Below are 24251 nucleotides of genomic sequence, written 5' to 3'. Positions count from 1 at the left end.
ATAGACAGTCGAAAAAACGTTTTAAACATTCCACTGCAAATTCGAATACATAAAAAACATGTGCATGACTTCTCTCTACGAGTCGAAAGCAAGTATTAATATTGTTTATTGAGACACAAAGGTGCCAACATTTCACTAAAGTCATGATAACGACCTCTTTGTTCACTGGTTACGGTACCTTCTTTCATTTTACAGCAAAGCGAGACAAGTGCCAACTGTCAAATGAACGCACTCCTGAGTCTTTTTTTTTTACGCGAATAGGCACGTCTCAGGTTATACATGTATAAATTCCGCTGTAGCTCTATTTATTCGTGGCAATGTGAGATCTTCGTTAGACTTGTTATTCGGTAGCTCAAGCTTCCTGACTTTTTGCGGGTGGTGTTTGATACCTCCGCTAGTTGTGATCACTGCTCAATAGTGATTGACGTCAAATGCCCTTTGGTCCCAATAGATTATCACATTCACTCTTTTGAGAGATTCACTTTTTTGTGATAAAAAGTTTGCTGTCTGCTTTGACCTCTCATAATAATTCTGAAAGTTACAATAAAGCCGCAAGTCTGTGTTTGGTACCGGAACGTTCTATGAAAAACTCACAGATTTCTAGCCTCAGCACACAGAAAACCTGTGTCTGGTATTATTCTGATTGTGAAAGACAGCACAGCCGCAGAACCGATGCATGGAAAAAAATGGCAGCATATCCACGGAGTGAGTGATGATAGTGGGGCAAAGCATCCGTCCGTCTATTTGTTCTTTCTTTTGTCCGTGCATGCGTGCGTCTGCGTGGCCGCCCGCGCGTCCATCCGCCTGTCCGTGCGTGCGTCTGTTCGTGCACACGTCCATCTGTGCGTCTGTCCCTGCGTTCGTCAATGCATCCGCTCCTGCGTCCGTCAATTCGTCCATCCGTCTGTGCAGTCATCCGTGCGTCCGTCCATGCATCATTCTTTGTGTCCGTTCATCCACCTATTCCACTTTCCAAGTACCACCATCTCGCAACTTTTCATCATATATTCCTCATATAGAAGCACCGCCATCCAGCGGACATTCCAAGGACTGAACGAGAGGAGGCACACGCACACATTCTGACGGCTTGTGCTTGATGTCTACTTGCCACCTTAAACCACCTCGAGTTCATGGTGTATACTAGTTCACTGTGTTCATGGCACTGCAGCCCAACGCTCACTAAACCTTTCTAAAACCAAGGAAGTTACGCCCAGCGAGTATAACGTAGCAACCCTCACTTGTCAGATAATGCTGAATGTACATGCCAATGGCTGCGAAGGGGGAATGAGAGACAGGAAAATTCGGCTTTTAGTTAACGCGCACGCTGCGAATTTTTTATTGTTCAACAACGCACAGAAGAAATATCCCACCGGCACCACCTTAGAGGTCAAAATGTAGGACTGGTTACACACAACTACTACGACTACGAGGGACGAACGGGTGTTGCTACAAGAAGCTTCGCCCCTGAAAACTTCTTCTAAACCAATGGCCTACTAGCTCCCATAAAAAATGCTGCTTGACTTCAACTTGCCACAGCCTTTGAAGCAGCCTCAACGCGTCTCCAACGTGCTATCTTTAGGCAGTTCCGAGGCAGCACGAACGCGTTACAAACGCGTCGCATAGGCACCGTTCAGTCGAATTTTCCTGTTAGAAAGCCTTCATGTGCGCGCGTCTCCATGTTTTTTGGTGGTGTCAGACTTTGACCCACCACTTGCCGCCACCCGCTAAAACACAATGTTCTCAGTCTCGGTTTCTATGGCAATAAGCGCCATGCTGGTTCTTACGGCCAAGCATTCCTGCTCCGCCACACTGCACTAGCTGCACGTTGGCGCGGGTGTGCAATCTTTCGTATTACCTGTGTTTGACTACACCGTAGAGCGATTTCCCGCTACGACACCATCCTCGCGCAAAGCGCACCTACAAGGACTTTGAAGTGTAAATGCCAGGATGCTGCGTGCCGCAATGCAAAACCATCTGGAGACTTTCCCGTTTTCCTGCTTGCTCTAGAAAACGGAAACGCTGGGTTACACAAGTGAAGTGAGACTGCTTGGAGCCGACTTGTTCGCCCCGTGTTTGTGTGAATGCGTTGAGTATATCGCGAGACATTTCGTGAAATGGCTGACTTAGTCATGCGACGAAAAGCAGTTTGAGCAAAGTACAAGCACAATATAAAAGCACAGTATAAAAAGGAATCAGGTTTCATTTTGCTACACCGGGCAATGCAAGTGAAAGCTGGTTGAGTATGCTTGTTTATCCTCGCAGCCGAAGTGCAGTTCACCAATCAAATGATATGACTAGTCGAATGTGTGGTCTTGCATGCATTCACCATCTGCTCTTGATTGGTTTCCGAAGCTGTCACCACATTCATCGCGGAAAACGCCAGGCCCGTAAACCACCTACAGACGCTCGCGTTCACGTCTTCCTTTTCTGGCAAATGTTCGCGTTCCTGCAATTTCACCTCGGTCGCTGAGGAAGGTCATTTGGGTGGATAGACAGACGAGCCGATGAATGCGTTCCCTGTAGACTCTTCTAGCCTTCCACAGTTGCAACACAACTGAATTTTGTGCGGCCTGCCATGGTGCATTCGTTCTTCCCTTCAATGACACGCGCAACCACACCGAAATTCGCTCAATATATGCAAAAATGATTTTTCTTGAACAACTTAGAATGCTACATAATTACTTTTCGAGTCCGTTCGTCCTTCTGTCTGTCTGTCGGTTCTTAACGGAGCAGTATATGTGCACTAAGCAAGTCGTTTATGCCCTATGTGCCCTATGTGCAGCATCGCTATTTTTGTTTACCCCTCTCTCTCTCTCTTCCTTTTATTTATTTCTCTCTGCTTTGTCATTCTTTTGTTTTATAACCAGCCACAAAGATGATTTTATATTGTAAACTCAATGTTTATTTAGTGCTCTTAGAGAAACTGTGTATGGACTCCTTATATGCGGTCAGACGGTGTATGACTTTTCGCCTAATTGCTTTATTGTAGGCCATCTGCGAGGACACAAGATTGAAGCATAGGAGGCAGGACGGTTTGAAGAAACTGAGGCCAGATGCCGCTTGGATGCTGTTTGAAATAAAATCTTACCTAGAAAAACTTGGTTTGTTCCTTGTTGCCCCCCTTTGCTTTTCTTCTAGCCTAATATGCAGGCTTGTGGGGGGAGGAAAGGTTTGGTGTAATATGATTGAGTGCCCTACTAAATTCTGGCAGTGCTTACAGCTTGTGAGGCTTTTAAGCAGTCCATTGTACTGATTTGTTCGCAGGAAGTAAACTTGCTGCAGAAAATTATGTTACGGACAACAGCAATATTTAGGCTATGAGAAGCAGGCTAGTGAAGTTATGCGGTTTACAGAGAACATTGTGACCTACCCGGCTGTTTGATCTACCTTCCTTGTTGTTACAGGTACGATCATATAAACAGCATAGTTTCGAGACTTGCACCATAATGCCTCTGAGGTGTTTGCAGTGATAAGGTGAATTTGCTTCAGGAATGCCGCGCATTGAACGGACATTGAACGGACATTGAATTCTGTTCCCGGTGACATCGAAGTTCTCCCTCCTCGCAAATATAGGCTCCCTAAACATCCTTTGCCAATGCGGTGGGTCTACCAGGTGGGAGAAACGAACTGTTTTAACAGTAATTTATACAAACTCGAGTCACTAATAACAAGTCTTTCCTGTTCCACGAAATTGTGGCTAACTCCAGAAAACACACCCTTCAGCCTTCAGAACTTGCTACATAAAAAATTACCCCCTTTTCGTTGAAACCCATGCTGTCTTCAATTTAAATAAGCGAATGCCCAGAACCAACATGGCGGCCCGTCAAGTATGGCGGCTGTTTTAGCCAGTTGTAAGTAACTATGATTGAAGTTGTCATCACCCTAAAACACGGAGGCTGTCTTTCAATTCTTTGACAGCACGTAGTCTACGTAAACTGCTTAGAAGACAGCATAAAGCCACTGCTGTCCGAGAATTGAAACACGTCTTGACGGCTTTGCGCATCAATGCGCCATCTCGCGTCGAGAAGAAAAAAGCTTAAGTAAAGAAACGTAACAGTTGTATTTTCTTAGTTATTTCACGTTGAAATTTAAAAAAAAAAATAAACTTTACTCGCAATGAGCTACTGGAGAAGCGTCTGCTTGTGTGCAGACTACAATTCCGGTGAGATCAGATCTATCTGAGTGATTCACTGAGCCACCATCTTGTTTAGACAGCAAAGTAGCCTGCATTATATTTGTCTACAATGCAGTCTTCTCGAAGCTGTCTATTTTTCCGGCTACGGAAACGTAGAAATGGGACTTAAGGGGGCCGCCGTTCATTTAGGTGTCTATTTAGCCGTCTACAGTGAGTACTGAAACACACCCGGAGAAGCGGGCAGATGAAGGCTTTCTATTTTCCTGTCTGACTGCAGCGCCAGAATACATAGCCTAGTGTTTAAAAAAAGCAACCTTCAGACGGCGTGGGTGAAAATGGGCAGCGATGCGTGCGTCTCGAGCCCTGCATTTGTCGGCGGATTGTGGCCTGAATACACGGGGGACGCGAGCACGCGTCTATTTTCTGCGTGCCTCTGATGGTGACTGCCAAAAACTTTGAGAGAGCGCAATGTGAGCAACTCAGCTTCCTCTGGTCAGTATGCGGTGCTTCTAGAAGGATGTGGAAAGTCAAGTTGAAGTCATGGAGAATTTCTGAATACGGGGGTAATTCAAACAAATGTAGGTACGCCTAAGTTATGTTTAAAAGAGCAGTTTCTGTATTGAAACATGAACACGAGAAAAACCTTTAGACATTTCTTTGTGAAAGTAGCACCCCAGTATGTCTGTATAGATTTTTGAGCTGTCAAAAAATACTTCTTTAATCTATGAATCCCTCCTGCCACGCCGGTTGTCGACGTGCCCGAGTTCAGGCTATGACACGCGTCTTTGGTGATGGTACATCAGACTTACAAGTACTTTACACTGATGCAGCACGCTACCCAGAGAAGTCAGCCATGTGTTTAGCTGTGAGAGATTACACAGACGCCCTTGTGGCGTCTGCCACACTTCGCACTACAGACAGTGGTCTGGCAGAGGAGGGAGCTCTCGCTCTGGCAATTGTTCACGCTACGACACTGTCACATGACTCCCCTGTCACTATTGTAAAAGATTCGCAAGCTGCTTGCCGTGCTTTCGCTCAAGAACTTGTGGCTGCACATACACACAATATCATCTCTTCTGTCTCACCGTCCGCATTACGTCCTGTGCGTATCGTCTGGACTCCTGGACACGCCTCTCTCCATGGTAATGAACGCGTTCATGCGGTTGCCCGAGAGCTGACCGGCCGGGCTCCATTGGAAGAGCTGTCCAATCCAAACGACGCATCGACAGAACCACTAAACTACAACGCTACGCTGCAGTACTATCGACTGAGCCGTTATACGTATCCTTCCCCTCATCCTTCACTTAACAGAGCAGATGCTCTCGCTTGGCGGCAACTACAGACCAATTCATTTCCTTGCCTTTATATGCTAAATCGCTTTCATCCGACTCTCTACCCCTCCTACTGCCCCTTCCGTGGATCCGTACCGACGGTGTACCACTCCACGGGGGAATGCTCTGCCCCACAGGGCGTGCCTCCCATTCCCAATCCCACCCCTTCCTCTTGGGAGTCTGCACTGCTCAGCTTACGCCGGCAGGAACAGCAGCAGCTGGTCCAGCGGGCTCGCAGGGTCGCGCAAGGCAATGGAGCCCTGGACTGAGGGCCCCACCCAAAGAATGCTCAGTGTGCATTTGTTATTATTAAATGTTTATTCTCTCTCTCTCTTTCATCTATTAACAAACAGTAAGTCGTACTGACTTGAGAAGTATTGGTGGAATAATTAAACGGTATTGCAGTGCGAATACAAAAACACTTTACATCTCAACCACAATTATTCTTTCTGAAACCTTCCTGTGTCGATTTTATGAGCGTGCCTACAGACGAACATGATCATGTTGTCCGGTCTCTACCGAATTCAGTTTCAGGTCCAGATGACACTATAGAATATATGTTCAAAACGCTATAGCAGGTTTCCCTTCAAGATCTCTTTAATCTCGTCAACCATCCACTTGAAAATGGCTGTATTCCTCCAAATCAGAGAATCGCGAAAAAATTCCTATGCCTAAAAGACAAGACGCAAGTGCACCTATTGATAACATAAGTTTTGTCTCAATTCCTTCTCAAGCAATAAAGATCTTTTGAAAGTATTATACTTTAGAATCAATAAAATTATGGCAGATAACACAGTACTAAGCCCTTGTTGTATAGAATTGAGACCCATCCGGGTTCCCTTTTGGATGCACATGGATATTTTAACGGATGCATTGAGCTTACTCGTCACAACCGTTAGTGTTCAGCTTTAGAAACTCTACACTTAGCTAAGGCATATGACAGTGTAGAACATGACAACTTGTTTAAGTCATTAGAAAACTTGAACTTGCCGCAGTGTATTATTTGATTGGTTGTACTCATTTCCGAAGGATCAGAAACTTTGTTATTACTAACGAGAATTATCTTTTCCAAAATGTAGTCAGTACAGAGGTGTCCCTGAAGGTTATGTTCTTTCTCCCACTTTATTTATGTTAGTTTCTTCAGTTACGCTTCACAATAACGTCCAAGTGTACGTATATGCAGATGTCATTGCGTTCGTTGCTTCTGCTTGTGATATACATATTTGGCGCACAACATTAAATTCTTAATTAGGAATATTAAAATTAAGGTTTCACCATATTCAAATTACACTATAGGTAAGCAAAAGTACAGTGTTCGATTTCTCTTTGAATTTTACACTTAGCTTCTTGCTTCAATATTGCCAAAAGATGATTCCAGAAAATGGCTGTGGTAACTATTTTGGGGAGTTTCATGATTAGAAACTGACTTGGCAAAATCACATTCAACATAATAAATCTAAGGCAAATCGCGCTACTGGAACAATGCGCAAACTTGGTCGACACCCCACTGGCCCACGGAAGGACAGGCTACTCATGATTTACCGTATGTATGCTCACCAGATTCTAGAATTTTGTTGCGTTATAATTTGGGGGGAGGCAGCATATAACTACAGTCCGCTCATTTTCTTAGAATCAGAGGTTCTTTCAATCTGTTTGGGGTTTGCGAAATCTACTGCGAAGACTTTGTTATATCAAGAAGCACGAATCAGCACCCTATCTTGTAGAATATGCATGCTCATCATTGAACCATATATAAAAATTTACGCTTCTTCACTTATATGTCGACATATCGTATTCATTCATGAACTGAGAACACTTTACAGCGATAGCTGGTAAGAGATCACTTTGCGAGTCAAGCGCAATTGTTGTCCAGCACCACCGGTGTCCGTAGGCACATCGCGCGAAATTAGAAAAAAAATAACCTTGCGTCAATGACACAGTAAGGCTTAAACCAGGGTCCGTTGGGCGCCAGCTCAATATTCCACCACTGAGCTACACCGTTTTTTTCATTTATTGCTTGTTCAAAGGCGCATACATCAAATCACAAACCCAACAAAAACAAGAAGTAACAGTCCAACACAAACTAAAATTTCCTAAGTGCTGTTAAGGGCACTACCTTCAACAACCACTCAGGTACAATCTACTGAGTTTTGTGCAGTTCAGCTAACTTGGCCATACATTCATGGAAATACATTCGTGCAGGCAGTGCATCCTGCTCGCAATGCGCAATCCAGCGGCTCGAGGGGGACTTGGCCAGGCAGAGGAGAACGGGAACTCATTACCCGCAAGTGCAGGGCGCGGGAACCCAAGTATCTTCTGTCGGGTCAGGTTCAACTCTCGAGTTTTTTGCCCTCTGGCTCTAGGACTGTATAGACTAGAAAATTAGAAGCTCGAGCATAACCACGTCCTGCGAAGCCGGCACCTACCCCACGCAAGATCCTGCGAATAAGTCTTTTCTCTCTCTCTCTCCAGATCGCAATAAAAATCTGCCATACGGGCCCACCATAAACAGTGAAGGCCACGTAGCATAATCGAATCAAAAGGCATTCCCCCTTCGTCGAATATTGGCAGAAATCTTCTACCATAAGAATTTAAAAGTAATTTTTTCTTTAACGTCCTTTGAACTACATCAAAAAATATACTCCCTCCCAACAATGTGAGAAAACATGGTCTTTAGTTCCCAATTTTTCACAGATAAGGCAATTTGTCCCCCAAGGTCAACAAAAACCACAGTCTCCTCTCCGCAGGTACATTATCTCACTGAGCTACACCGGTGCCTTGTTGCCTTGTCGACAACAAGGCAAGATTGGCTTGTTGTAAATCTTGCTTTAGGCAGGCTTGATGTCGGAAAAGCAATCGCGTTAATACGACTTATAAAGCGTTTTACAACAGTGAAATACACAACCAGTGGTCGAACAATGAGAATAGTGTAACCAATGGGCCAATAAATGCTCCAAACCACCACAAAAGTTTGTTGTTGTTCCCCCATGAACTGTGGCGCATACCAACTTCAGCCATAATTCCTTATCGTCGTCCGCCACTGCATGAACGATTTGCACAAAATTCATTGCAAGAGTTAGCGGATACCACGCTTGTCAGGAAAATAACGTAAAATAACGTAGATAATACCTGGATACTAACGAAAAGTCTATTATAATGCCCTAGTGGGTACCAAGCAAGTGTGCTTGCAGTCGTTAGTTTCAGTAATGTTTTGAATAGGCTCTGAAAGGCCGCTCTTGCTGCTTTTGCTGAGACTATGCTGCACCTACTGCACAAGCCTGGTGTTTTTTTAATGAGCCTTAGCCGGGGTACATAGTCCTCCAATTCTGTTTATCAAAGGGCAGCTAAATTATAAAAACGTTACCCATAGCCTTATTATTTCGAATGACTCATTGGAAAAAAACAAAATTTATTATGATGATATATTCTCTCTCATTGCCAAATTTATACCTAACAGATATATAAACGATTTATTTGAAGACCCTCTACTTCAATTGGGAAAAAAGAAAGTAATTGCTCCGGAGAATTCATGTGTGAACAGAAAGCGGGAGTAGGTATCTTCTCAGAGACACTGTCTTGGTCATTCTCAGTACGTCACCCAGATTACGCTACTACATTTAGGCAGAAGTTCTTGCAATTCTTTTGCCTTTGGAAAACACTCAATAAACGATTCGGCAGTTGTTATTCTTACTGGTGGGCTTTCCGTATGTAGATTCATAAAAACAGATTTGGTGCCGTCGTCACCAACCGAACCCTAGCGATCATGTCGGCGACAATGCGTACAATGAGCACGGCAATAACAGAAGTGTCAAACATAGCACTCCTCATTCGTGCAGGAGAGTGACAGAGACAGTCTGCACACGTTCTCACAGATTCTCAAGTGGTTTGCCAACTGTTTCTAAGAGGCGTCCCTCTGAGGAGCACCCTACGCATGCTAGATCCCAACCTCCCAGATGACCACGGCATCACATGGTGCCTCGCTCACGAAAGTGTAGGATGAAACGAACGGATGAACCACTTAGCCCGAGCATAACCTGTCCGAGCCAAGGACGTGCCAACCCTGACGTATTAGTTCACATGTACGCTGCCGTGAGACATCCTTGACTGCCAAAGACAGGCTTGGCAGAAGATGGAGTCACCCCACCCTAAATCACAGGCTGGCGATCCAGAAAAATAAGGTCGACCACAGAAAAGCACATACCCCAACATAAACACACTCATCAAAGTCCGGTCATCAAATATTGCTGACGCTGCCCCTCTTGCGGTGACACGCCGTCACTCCCGCACATCACTTGGTCTTTCCGACAACGACCAACAGAGGGCGATCCTTCCCCCTCCACACGCAACGAATGTGATAGATAGTGAGAGGTGCGGCTCTCCCGCCAGGACCTGGGAAGCCAACGGGCAGCCTTCGACCAGGCCAAGCGAGTCACTTGGGCCAGTGTCGCCCTAGAATAAGGGTTTCACCCACGGGCACCTCAGTTTGCCGCTCAAATTAATAAATGTGTGTTCCTCCTTCTTCTTTCTTTTTCTTTCGAGTCGTCCGCTTGGAATGCATTTGCTTCTTTAATCTTTAAACACTTGATTGTCGTGTGGTTGGTATGGGTGCAAGGTTATCGAGGAACATTTATAAATGAAATGGCTGACGGTCTCTCGTGGTGGTTCCCATATAGCCCTTAATTATCCATTGCAGCTGATACCAAGTTTGTCAGTCAATCTCGATTTCGTAAATATTATAATTCAGAATTCGATGAAAAATAAATTATTAGTTTGGTACTACGGTCATCTCTCTAATGCCTGCAATATTAGAGGGTGCCCTTCTCCAAAATTGAAAGTATTTTTCACGAATATTTTATGCTAAGTCCACCTCTTTACGATCTCCACTTCGCTTTTACCATCATGAGCCACATACATTGATCATTTTTTACTTATTTGCCGCAGTTTCGCAAGAGATAGAGAAAAACAGTTACAAACTATGTTCAGAAAATATAGCATTACGCCTCAATATAAAAATAATACATCCCTTGGGGCTTCTCTCGGCCACAGCAACAGGAGCGTTGACATAGCACTTTGCGAATTCGTTAGACTCATAAAGGTTTGCTTGTTAGGTTTTTAATAATGACATTCTAAATGTTTCAAATTAACACAATTTATTCATTTCAAATATTATATTTTTTCTTATGTTATTCGTTGGTAACCGTATGATTATCCAATGCTTTATTTTCTAGATGACTCAGTACTCATCTTCTCATCATTTAAACTTGAAACTCTTTTTCCTTCATTACGTTAACTGCAGGTTTAATGGTTAAACCGCCGCATCAAGTACGAACCACGACATATGTACAAACAAGCAAGGAAGGGAGCAAACCCTTCTACTGCACAATAATTATTGGCATAGTGGGTACCCTTCAAGTGTTTCCAGCAGCTGCCAAAAAAGTATTTTAAAAACTCTGAAATGCAGCTCATCCAGCTTTTGCTGTGACACTGCTGCTCCTTCCGTACAGGGCAGGCGCTCTTTTGGGAACCGTACATGCTGACGACTTCGCTGAACAAGGAGACGATTTGAATTCGGGGGCCTTATGTGGCAGTACTGCTCTCAATGACCGTGCCGCTGTGGTCTCGAAGATAATTAGGTAAGGACTGGTGCTGTTTATATTGCGGAACGGCGTTCTCTGGGAACCTAACGGCACTTCGAGCGGAATTCATCTACGTTCCCAGTTGTCACGAGAATCGCTCCAGTTCCTATTGACGAGCATGCAGCCGGACAACTGTGTGTTTCGCGCACCGTCGCCAGAATACAGGAAAAAGTACTACTGACCATGCCTTGCTGTCGGCGTTGCTTGTTACATAAACACTTGCCTAGGCTGTCAGTGACAGGTGTCACCACTGACTAGGTCTGCTGAACTTCTACAGGCTCTCGAGTCACCCCGCTGACCATTCTATTCAATCACATGGAGCTACTGGGGCTGTTTTTGACCTCAAATTCTGGAAACAACTGAATAATTGTTGCTACCGCCTACACAACGCGCTATGCAGGGAGAAAAGCGCCCAGCCCAGAGGCATTGTATCTGAGAGAGCCGAAGTCCCTGTCGAAAACATCCTCTTGCTTCACAGCGCTCCGCAGTTCCTCATCACCGAGAGAAGTAGGCATTTACCGGTGGCCTAACTCAGGCAACCCTGACATACGACCAGACAAGCCATCGTCGGATGACGGCATGCCACCTACAAACCAATGGCGCCACCAATTGGCTTAATAAGACCATCGCCCACTTGCTGGCCATGTACGTCACCGCCGAACAAGGAAATGCAGGAGACGGCGCAATATTACCCATACAAGTTGGCCTAAAAAAGAAACATGGCAAAGACGCTCAACGCCATGCTGCAAAACATCTCTGACACGCTCAGGAAGCTCGTCAACTCACCCGCCTGTGCATAAGGATCAGCAGATGACTGACAGCTGCTGCTACAATCTTCGACGAAGCTTCGTGGAACACCAACCCGGCGACCACCATTGGGTATGAACACCAATACGCCGATGTGAAATTTGTGAAAATCTTCGGCGATATGTCGGGCTATACAAGGTGCTTCGACGTCTAGGCGCTCTAGACTACGAGGTCATCCTGAACTGCATTACAAACTCTCAACGGTGGCGCACGTGACCCAAATTCATGCATGTTCTGCGCTTCAAGATTTTTCAGTGCATTAGAAAAATACTGAACTGTGCTTTTAAATGCGAAGCATTTTCTTGCGTACTGCAAGGACTTTTCGCGTCTCTCTGCGTATCTATCTATCTATCTATCTATCTATCTATCTTTCTATCTATCTATCTATCTATCTATCTATCTATCTATCTATCTATCTATCTATCTATCTATCTATCTATCTATCTATCTATCTAGCCGCCTATGTCTGGGTTCTCCCATTGTCTCCCCCTTAGCTTGGGGTGCACCAAAATAGTATAGGTGGATAAGATAGGTCAAAAAATATCACGTGTCGTGACATGAATAATACCTCAATCTCATTGTGTACGTCGTCAAACACTTCCCGGAAAAGAGAAGCGCATACCCGGGGGCGGTGATGTGCCACAAGTGATGGACATTTTCTTATCTACCCCGGAATGGCGAGAACACACATGAGTGGCTCTAATGCTTGAGCGTTAAGAAAAAGCAGCCATGAGCAGCGTTAAAGACGGATGAAGACACAGAGTAAAAGCATATGCACCACTCTGAACAGACACGAACGATGAGCCGTCATCCTGAGTAGGTAATAAATGATGCTATTTATGACTTTGACGACAGAGACACTTCAACTTCAGAACGTCCGGAATACACCCGCGTGAGAGCGGAAGCGTTCAGGTATCTGGACGATCCTGAAGCGTTTCGTTTGGACGGCGTGCAAAACGGAAGAAAAAAACACGGCGCTTTGGGGTGGCACGTGAAGCAAAGACTCCGTTCTCTACTGATGTCAATTGTGGTTCAGGTGTCTCTTTCCTTCGCTCTTGCGGCATGATGTAAGCTTACAAGTGGTGACTCAAGACGACCAGAATGACAGATTCGAACGCGCCCTTAGCTGAACAAGCCTCACATCTGCAGGACGTCTGAGCGGTGCAACTTCGTCTTTCTTTCTGGCCCCAGAGCGTGCAATTACGCTTCCACCAGGTCGGGGTGCCATTCTCGCTTCACCGCATCGCTTCGGAAAGGACATACTACCACCACGTCGCCACAGTCCGTTCTCCTGATGTTACCAGTGAGCTTTTGGACTTCCTCTCCAACCCCCAAGACACTAGCCAAATTATCACCTCAAGACCAAGGTGCTGGAGTGATTCATGCCACCGAAAACTCCTGTCTATAGCAACTCCTTGCAGAAGGGAACCTTGGTGACAGGCTCCCCTCCGAACTACTGCGCCGAACGCGACAGCTCTTGGGAAGCTCGACGACTCTTTTCACTCAGCGCTGCTTCGTGAGCTTTTCCTCCAACGTCTTTCTTAGCCTATCCACCTCGTCGTCGCGTCAGCAGGCAAGGTCAGACTTGACCGACTGGCAGAGCTCACTGATCAGGTTCACGAAGGGACCACGTCATCCGCAAATGCTGTCTTACCACTAACGAACACGGCGATTTTTCGACCAGATTTCCGTCCAGCCCGCACACATACCTAAAACTGCCATCACCTCTACTTTATGTTTCTTGAATACGTAGAGATGCCTTTTGGACTGCACAGTTGGGCTCAAACTTTCCAGCGGTTGCTTTCTGAAGTCTACGAGGCATTTCTGCAGTGTTTGCGTACCTTGATGATGTCCTCATCGCAAGCCGAACGCCCAAAGAGCATGAGCAGCATCTCCGCGCTCTGTTGCAACGTATGCTGCAGTAAAGTCTCGTGGCGAACGCCTCGAAGTGGATTTTCGGCGCATCCAAGCCCAAGTTTTTCGGCCATCGCAAATCACCGAAAGTTATACGCCCTCTCTAGTCCCACGTTAAAGGGCATAGAGTCAAAGAACAATTTACGTCAGATGAAAGCTCAACGTATGACAGCCCCTCAAACGACAATATTATCAACAACATTGTCCTACTTACCGAGACATTAGCGTAAATGCACAAGAACACAAGCGCCACACTAGGACAATTTCTAAGTGATCCCGAAGACATCAGACGAACCACCTAAAATTAATCGCTAGTAATCGATTTATCTGCACTGAATAAACAACTTTCCGTGCATCAAGAGACGCAATAAAATGCTGCTTGTTTGCTTTTGTTTGATTTATGGAAACCGCCGGACGTTACTATGAGGAAAGGCGCGAGTGATTCAAAAATTTAATTTTTAACAAAGGCGTCTGCAATCTCGGAGCCAATGAAGGGAAATTCATCAATGGCTGTTTTTGCTGCTGCGGCTTCCACTGCTTTCGATATGCTGCTACTAGTGCAGTAAAGCTGGGCAACGTTATGCACGGCAACAGTGACGTGAGACGGAGCGGGCAATCCGCTTCTTGAGGCGGGTAATTTGAAGTGCGCTAACGTGGTGTGGAACACTAAAACGATATTGTATTTAAAAATAGACCCTTCCTTGGCACAAAAGTAACCCCACGAGGTTTCCGGACCGCCATTTCAACAATAAACGTCCAATAATGGCTGACATTAGTGTCCTTTTAAAGCAATCTGAGATTATCCTCAGCCTACAACGGTGCGCCAGCTAAACTGATTCTTTGCACTAGCAAAATTTTTCAGGCTCTTCATACCAAACTGCGCAGAACTGCTTCAACCACTCACCGACATTCTTTCGTTAAACTGCCGGCTCGTCCTCTGCCATACCTTGGTCATCAAAAGCCAAGGCTGTCTTTACTGCCGGCAATCAAGCGCTCACGAACGCTGTTCTCCTTATACATCCGCGCAACAACACCCCTACTCGGTTGATGGCAGACGCATCCAGCGTGGCCGTTGGAGCCGCCTTGCAGTAGTGTATTACCTCCAAGTGGAGACACTTGTCTTTTTAGTCTTAGAAGCTCCTTCCTGCTGAGACCCTCTACAGCGTCTTCGGCCGAGAGTACCCAGCCATCTACTCAGCAATGCAGGCCTTTCGCTATTTTTGGGAGGATGGTTGTTTTACGTGCTGACTGAATATAAGCCATTGGCGTATGTTTTTCACACAAACTCATCCAGGTACGTGCCCCGTGAACTCAGTCATCTCACTTATATCTCGGGATTCACGACTGATATCTCTCACGTCAAAGGCATCGACAACATCGCCATGGATGGTCTTTCTCTTATAGCCGTGGTTGGCTCGCCATCTCCAAACATCGATTGAACCTCATTTTCCACCGCACAGCAGAATGATGAAGAACCCGCCACTTTTCAGTAGAACCCTCTTTCCCTACAAGTACGCCTAGTGCCACATCTATCATCATCTGAGCCATTGTGGTGCGTTGTGTCAGCTGAAATTCCCCGCCCTTCTGTTCCCGCTTCATAACGTCACCCCATTTTCCCCTCCTTACACGACATCTGTAACTCCAGCATTTGGGCTACTCAGCGTGATTTCAACCAGCGCTATGTCTGGCCTGGAATCAAAGGTGATGTACGTGATTGGACGCGCATGTGCCGGTCCTGCCAGATGACACAGGTCTCCCGTCATACCAAGATGCCTCGCCACACTTTCCTTCCACCCAGCCGTCACTTCGACCATATACTTATAGATATATAGTGGGCCCTCTACCAGTACATGTCTCAGAGATACCGTTATATAGTCACCAAGAGTGATTGTTTAACATGCTGGCCAGAAGTAGTTCCCATAGAAGATTTGACCACTGAAACAGTTACCCACGCTTTTATTTCTGGTCGGTTTACCTTGTTTTGCCTGTCTTGGCATCGTTACAACAGACCATAGCTGTCAATTGGAGTCCACGCACGCTATGTACTTGCCTTAACCATATCCTGAGAGCAAACAATAGCTTTACCAATGCTTATCATTCGTGCGCCAACGGCCTGGTGGCACGCCTTCACCGGCAACTGAAGACTGCCTTGACCACCCGCCTCAATAGAACCACCTGGGTCGATGCCTTGCACTGATGCTTCCAGTTTCTGGATTGTTATCCTGGTGCATATGCAATGCTCAGCAGCAGAGATAGCGTAATAAAGTTCTCTGCGGCTCCCTGGAGACTTCATCTCAACGCAACTACCACTCTCATCGTCCTCCGTCTGTCCTCCATCCACCCATCGTACTATGAACTACTATGTGCTAGGAACACAGCGTACTATGAACACAGCATGCAAGTCAGGTTGCCCGTGATGCCATGATTTTCATATCACAACTCTAAAGGAGCGTCTAAACGTGGGAGTCATGTAGTACGCAATAGGATCATGAAGTGCCTGACAACAACCAGGCCAATAGAAGTGTTCCACGGTCACTCTGATGCCAACAGGCGGCACTGCCTGAATATTCCAAGTTTAAATGCACACATATACGCGCATATATTCATTTTGAATCAAAGTGAACTCAACTTCAATGTTATTCGCTCGATTATTCAAAGTGCCTAAGTATTCGCTCAAGTCTGGGCTTAAGTGGAAACAGAACTACTGGAAAAAATTCGTAATGTGGTTTAAATGCTTAAGAGGACACCAGAACTTGGTTTCGTAAGTAGGACACCATAGCGAAATCGAACCCAATTTGCGTCGCATTCTCATAGCATCTCTTGTCGCTTGCCGCGTCAACCACGTGGCGAGAAAAGAAATATTTCACCGTTTTAAACTATTGCAGATTGCCTCAAACAAGCATAGTTTCAAAGCAGTGAATACACATTAATTCGTAGTTTTTCTGGTTACAAAGTACTCACTACGTGTCCAAAAAGTAATACGTGAACACACTCATTTGCAAACTAGGTTGATGTTACTGCAGTTTCGGATAATTATGTAATATGTGGACCGCTACACCACCCACGTTTTGGGCTATGGAGATGGCATAACATCTTGGGCGATTCAGATGGCGTGACAGTTTACTCTTGTGCTGTATAGCGACTTTTGTCGTAACACGACCCCTCGCGCTATATGACATAAGCATATATTTTTGGGTTTTTTTGCAACTTTTTGAACACCAGGATTCGGTTCCAACTATGAAATACGATTTTCGCACTTCTGGGCATTTCTTCTTATCAGCAAAGCCATTTTTTTGCTCCCAACGAAGCACGCAGGAGCCAACACGTCAATTTGAACTAAACGAGCACCTTCAAGCTACTGAAAAAAATGATCACGGCAAAGCTCACCGCCAAGAAGAAGGAAAGTTGGAAGAGCAACAATCTTGATATAATACTACACTGCTCTTTTTAGCACTAAAATGACCCTTAAGATCTACACCACGTGTCCAAAGTAGGAGCACTAAAATACGAGACGCAAGTTGCCCTCAACAGAAACCTTCCAACTATTGACACCCGTATAATTACGAAGAGGTCAAGAGAAGGCATATTTGTAACAAAATAAAGTAATTAACCCTAATTAGCACTGCTTGTGTAATGCTAATTAGAAAGGCCTAACGTTAGAAAGGCCTAACGTTACCTGCGCTGACTACCAACAAGCGTGTTTATGTTTGGCTTCAAAATATACAAAATGCAAATATATAAAACAAGACGACGAAGAAAACGCATTTATCACCAACGCGCTTGTGAGTGAGGAGCATACGAATGGTTTTCATGAGGGCCTTTACCATGGCTAAGATTTTTTTTATCGCGACTGTCACCGCATTCTCGTTCCGAAGTGATTTTAGACGAGTGATGCAGTGGCTCAAACGGTGGGTCTATCGTTGGCAGCGCTTGCCATGCTTCAGGCGAGCTGGTAATGCTCTTGCCCTACATGAATGTTTCGTCGTCAACGTGTCTGGACGCTTGAGGTGGTATGCCGGCGATAATTTGGTGAGGTTCAGTCCTTGCTTCGGCACTGGGCCTCCTCTGGGGCCTCCGTCGACAAGATTGCCGGCGTCGTACTCTGGCAGCGGCCTCCTTGTTAGTTGAGCCGTCTCGGACCATTTGTCTTAACACTTGCATTTCTTTTTCTATGCTTTAGTAATCTTTTAACGATGCTTCATGGGGGCCATGATATTTCGACATTTTCGAAGTTCTGCCTCGCAAGCGTCTGTGCTCTCTTATTCTGAGCACAGCGAGCACACAGCCAGGTTTGTACAAACAACACTGACATGTCGCAAGCTAAAAAATTTGCGGCATTGAAGGGACTTCGGTACGAAGGGTCGCACTGTGTGTCGAAAATGGCCGACCTTCGCATGGAAGACTGTCTCCCTTGAACACAAGCTTCACGCAGCGTGATTTGACCAGACGATGTGCCTAGAGTCTGGTAAGTTCTGCAGACACCGGTTTGATGACAGCAGCAAAGTCACTTTCGATGATGGAAATGTCGACACTGTAAATGACGCCTGCAGCAGAGTCGTGGCCATCAGGTATGTATGAGTGAACATTGATGTTCTTCAACACCTTATCACTGATCAACACTTCCAATGTGCTTCGTTGAGTGATGTTTATGGCGGCGATATTCTTATGGACATTGATGCGCACGTCTGCGATCAGTCCCTGGGCGAATTCCTCAAGAGACCTAGACATCGCTTGACGATTGAGCTGGTTGAGAATATGAGCCTCATCAACCGGCACAAACGGAATGGTGCAAATCGTAAGTTCTCGCGTCTTCGTAGCATTCTTACTTGTTGATGAAGAAGACATCACTAGTCTTCTTTTTGGCCGACGCCCTGTCACAGGCACAAAGTAGGCTTTGTCGGAGCTTTCGTCGCTGGCCGTATAGTAAATCAGCGTGTGCTCGCTGTCGGCATCACTCGGGTGGCCCGCATGCATTCTCGTAGTAGCTGCAGACGACGTCGATGGTTGTGGTGGAAGCTCAGGCAAATCCAAGTCTATCGCCACAGTCACTGGAACGGTGTCTACCACAAAGCCACAAAAAATAAAAAAAATACATGTACCGACAGCAGTGTTCTACACCGAAATCGCGTCGTCGTCGTCGGCCAAATTTGACTTTGAGAAGCAAGTATGTGAAAAAATAGTACAGTTTGTTCATTGTAAACTAGGTCTACCACGTTCGATCGGAATTCCGGAAACAAAGCGCATATCTTCACTAAAGCCAGCATGAAAACTGCCAAGCAAGAGTAGATATGCTGACCCGCTCGTCGTGGGATAGCATCCCCGCTGCGGCGGCTGCATTTCCAATGGAGGCGGAAATGTTGTAGGCACGTGTGCTCAGGTTTCGGCGCGCGTTAAAGAACCCCAGAAAGTCCAAATTGGCGGAGCCCTCTACTACGGCGCCACTTATAATTTTATTGTGGTTCTGGGACATAAACCCCACATATCAATCAAGAAACTAGGCCAAACAGTGAAAAGTGATCATCATCGCCATTAGGCTTCTTAGAAAATGCGAGTCTGGGCTTTGAATTCACCAGCAAAACAAAAGCGTCTACCCTTTATGGCAGGTACTGCTGACATTTTGGTGCCGCTACGGCATTATAATAAAAGCAAGCTCCTACTCTTACAACGTTCCGTGACATCACCCAACACTACAGGGTCGAAAGGAAAGGCCTAGGTTCCCGCCACCGCACGAGAAATTAAACAGGCGCGATGCCGTAAGCTTTCGCTTACTCCAAACCTATCCCTACCCTAGCCACGTCGTTCTACGCCACCTCTACCCGAACATATACCCCATCGATATGAGTAAAGCGTGCGGGCACAGAGCAACGCTGAGCCACATGCTCTGGGAATGTGCCGGCGATGACAGTCGTGAAAACGCCACCAATCGCGATGCGCCTATAGCTGCCGCCGATACCAAATCACAGGGAGCCTCAAGCTCACTCGTTCCTGCCGCCGCCCCAACTGCGGGAGCCGTGGGGGTTCTTCTTCGTCGGCGTCGCCGCCGCTGAGAGGCGGCCCTCCAAAGCCCAGAGCTGAAAGACCAACTCTGGGCCGTCCGGCTGTCCGAGAATGCCACCCGTGTTCAAAGACTACGAGCCGCCACCTAAAGCCACCGAGATCAAATTGCCGGCCCATTGTGTCTAATAGTTTTTTTCTTTCTCTCTCCCATCCAAAGAACCATGGCATTCATGAGCGGGAGAACCACACATCTACTGGTAATAAAGTGTGTTAATATGATAATAAAAGCACACCTAATTTGATCTCTGCATTTTTCTGCCTTCTCTGGCTTGGATTCACGTGCCAAATCACCTAATATACTGAAGTTGTTAATCTGCTGCTTAGTTTTTATGCGTAATTTATTATTTTCAATGTGTTAAAGCTTGTTAATTACCACTTGACAGTCTCTATAAAAGCTAACTTACCAGGCTTAGGCGTAGTAGTCGCCATCGTCGTTGTTGGCTCTGCAATAAATCACAAAGAATATTGGCAATGGTTAGAAATTATTCAGTAACAAATAGCCTATCATGCTGCCATTCAAAGAAGCTTTAGTTCCAAAGGTTGGTTTTAAAGGTTTTTGGGTAAGAAACCTGCAATTCAACTCAGTCCTAAAAACGAATATGAAACGAATGGAACCTAATAGTTCCTTATTTTTCTGCAAGGATTGAAACTGACTGATTACAAACATAGTGAACTAATAAATTACGAACAAATTCACGATTAAAGGCTGAACTCACACAAAAGGACATATTCCTACATTTGCCTTCTTATAATGTACTACTCAGCCTTTAAATCATGTCATGCATTCATCACATTTCCTAACTAGTGCAATGCACCAAATTATTCATCGCATGCATACCTTGATGCCTATGATGCATAATGTTTACGCATTATGATGCACAATCACGCGCTTCTGATGCATGCATCATAATTGGTGACTGAAGATCTTATGAAGAACGTATGGCATAGTCCTATTCTCCGAACTGAAGCCTCTTACCTAGGACCATTGTGATACAAAGTTTAATGAACTTACAACAACAAGCATGTAATTGGCAGTGGTTTTATGGCTGGACTACTGTCTTTACAGCAACAGCAACACATTCATTTTCGATCAATAAAATGTCAATGTACAGAATGGCCGGATAACCTTTAGCAAGTTCACTGCCTAAAGATCTCGGTATTCCTTAATAATTAAGGTTCAAATCACCGAGCTTAAATAGGCACCAATATTTTTCGGATCAAGCAGAAAAAAAGTCTAAATCAAATTGAAGTGCCGTTGAAACTTGCTCTCTGCTTCTTATGCAGAATTATCAGCGTTGTGACGCAAGAGTTGCCGTGTGAGTGCTGAAGCTGTTCGGAAACGCGGTAATGTATTTGCGCCAGTTCGTATTGGTTCATGGTGCTACAAGCACAAAAAATACTTGACTCATGGCAACACTGAGAAAAGGAAGAAAGCACAAACACGCGCCTAGTATCAAATGAAGGTTTAATCTACAAAACTGAAGCCAATAGCAAGATTAAAATAATGATGCATGCCAGGTGAAATTGAGGAGAACAAAATTGCGAGGAGGACGTGTCAACAATAAAAGATAGTTTCTGGACAAGGCCGAGCCAATAATGCGATAGCAACAAATAGGCCTATTCAACAAAAATGTCACAGCTTTGTCGAAAATGTGAAGCAGTCAGCGCGATGGCAACAAATTGGACGGTCACGCACCAAATGGCAAGCAGATCAAAACGTGCACCGCGTTTTTTTCCTCACTAAACGTACTCACAGGTGCAGATAAACGCAAAAAAACGTCTCAGTTGTTACTTCGCTATTTCTGAAAGCGCCCTTTCACGAACGGTGACTGTGCAACAATTGAAGTCCACCTTCTCTACACTTAGGGGCGAAGCACACGTGGAAAAAAGAACTTGCGCCATCGCGCACTCATTGCGCCGCCTTGCTTGTAATGCTAAAAACGCAATAGCTTCCTCGCACCACCATACGCGAGCCGGGGCGCGTTCACTGCGCCGTCTTGCTGGTAATGATGAGAAGATCATTGCCCCTTCCCCCCCCCCCCCCCCGAGTTGCCCGTCACCAGCTGTAAGTGGTATATATAAAAAGCTTGCCCTTTGAGCATTGAAAGACGGGCTCCTCAGTGGCTCAGTGGTCAACGCCACGCATTCACGGCTCAGAAGTTCCACGTTCAATTCCACGTGCAGGATTTCTTCTTTCTTGCGTTTACACTTATGTAGATAGGTATACATACACGGTGAATGACGTCAACGCCCAGGTCAACGCCGTCGCCAGCGGCTGAACCAAGCAGAGAGTGTCCATACAATTACTATCACAATGAAAGAATGGCTACTTGGGCTGGTTGGCATTGCATTTTTTACAGAAATGTACACTCTTAGTGTGCAGGGAACGTTGCAGAAAAAATAAATTGCACAGTGCGCACGCTGACGGGTATTTTTTCACAGAGATGGTGGGAATTTACATACTCAGTCAAGAGGGCGTGCAGATGACAATAATAGAAGAAAAAAAGACGGCGCATGCGCCATATTATCTTGTTTAAACTTTGAAATGACAAAATAGCAGAGATGATATTTTTTTTCGCTGTCGAAGCAATACAAGGCCAACTTCAGCGATTTTTTGAGGTCGATATATTTAAATGAAATTATTTAGGTACGTTCGTTTGCACATTTCCGTCATTTATGCAAAACTACGAGCTTTCGAGATGTACCGATTCTTTTCAAATGACTTTTAAAGATTGCCACAAAAGCTCACCTGGCTTCCATGAAATATTGGCAACACTGTTTGTGTGACTTCATGTTTGGCTTGTGACGCAGCCGATGTCATCGGTAACTATGGCCGCTATGGTGTTCACTGTGCGTTTACAGTGTGTTTACAAGGCGACGGGGACGGTGTTTGGCATGGAAAAGCTTCTCCCTTCTTCTGTGGTGTGTTGCTGGCTCGGCTCAGTGGGCTCGCCTCTGCTCCCATCATCGCCTTGTCCCAGCTTTGACAGTTTTCATATACCGCAACGGAGGGACAAGTATACGACAACCGTTCTTACGAAATAGTACGCCATTCGTAGACAGGGCACTTGGTTAGGTTTCGGTTTCGGTATTGCGCAGTTTGGCCTATTAAAATTTATTTTCAAATTTGCTGAGAATTTCAGCTATCGGGCTGGTGGCAAACGTGCCTCAAGAACATAAAAGCGCTATTACTCAGACATTGTCGAAAATTCCCCGGAGTGGGCGTTTAAGAGACGGGGCAATTACAGTCTACGACCTGGCTTTGCGAATCAAAAAGGCTTCAGGTATTTTCCGCACCCTATTCTCCCTATAACCTGTCAATACTTGCGTCCATAAAACTTTGGGGTGCGCTCACAATTGGCACATTGACTTTACAGGTGGCTTTCGGATTTGCGTGCTGCCTAAAGCAGTCGATCATACAGCGGCCCGTCTGGCAGTTGCAGTATCGACAACATGATAAAAAATTGGGATACATAACGCCTCTAATACATTATAAGAACATTTTTGCGTGCTTCCCAATGCACTCAACACTTGAAGATCCTTGATAGTGAACTCTTTTACATAGACAGCCTAACTTGTTTTTTTTGCGAAATAAGCACGCTCACCACAGTTTTTCCTACCATTCTTCTTAAGCGTTTCGAAATTTTCTTCATATAAAAAATGGCAGACACTTCTGGCTTTCGCTCATTTGGAGATGCGTGCTGGACATTCTTTCTCTGCTTCAATTCATTCAGAAGTGAATATGCTATGCCTGAGAGGAGTTTATCAGGAAAACCTGCTTTCACAAGTATAACATGGTTGCCAAATCTGCTCCTAACCTGGTGACGACAAGACTTTGACAATGATATGATCATGCAAGGCTCCGCAATTTCTCGCTTAACAAGCTTCGAGTGCGTTGAACGAAAGGGTAACATGGCTTTCTGAGAGCAGGGAGCGTATTTTCAGCACACGTATTCTCTCAGAGACATAAGCGAGAGTTCCCTGAGATTAAAAAGTTTAGATTTTGAAACCTAGAGCTTATATTTCAGCCAGGACACGTAGTCTGTATATACGTTCCGCACTCCCAGCAAGGCTTCTAACACTTTAGTTCAGCTTACTCCAAGAATGTTAGGTGAGGAAAACCGAAAGCTTGCATGATGACATCATTGTCAATGTCCTCACATCACCAGATTAGGAGCAGTTTTGGCAACCAAAGTAATATACTTAAGAAAGCATGTTTTCCAGACCAATTGCTCTCAGGCATAGCAGAGTCACTTCTGAATAAATTGAAACAGGGAAAGAATGCCCAGCACCCATCTCATCGAGCCAAAGCCATAACTGTCTTCCATTGCTTATGTCAACAACTTTTCGCACTGCCTAAAAAACAGTTGA

The 24251-nt window shown here is 45.3% G+C and overlaps 1 long non-coding RNA gene across 1 annotated transcript in view; it reads right to left on the bottom strand.

Moving 5' to 3' along the window:
* The window catches only part of LOC142767107 (uncharacterized), a 38621-nt gene that overhangs the window by 515 nt on the left and 13855 nt on the right, over positions 1-24251 (bottom strand). The window contains exon 2 of the long non-coding RNA XR_012884757.1: positions 20285-20323. This is a non-coding gene — a long non-coding RNA (uncharacterized LOC142767107). The remainder of the gene's footprint in view (positions 1-20284; positions 20324-24251) is intronic.

Source organism: Rhipicephalus microplus, chromosome 7 (assembly GCF_043290135.1).
Source record: "Rhipicephalus microplus isolate Deutch F79 chromosome 7, USDA_Rmic, whole genome shotgun sequence".
In the NCBI taxonomy this organism is placed as follows: Eukaryota; Metazoa; Arthropoda; class Arachnida; order Ixodida; family Ixodidae; genus Rhipicephalus; species Rhipicephalus microplus.
This window is presented reverse-complemented; position numbering and strand designations above follow the sequence as displayed.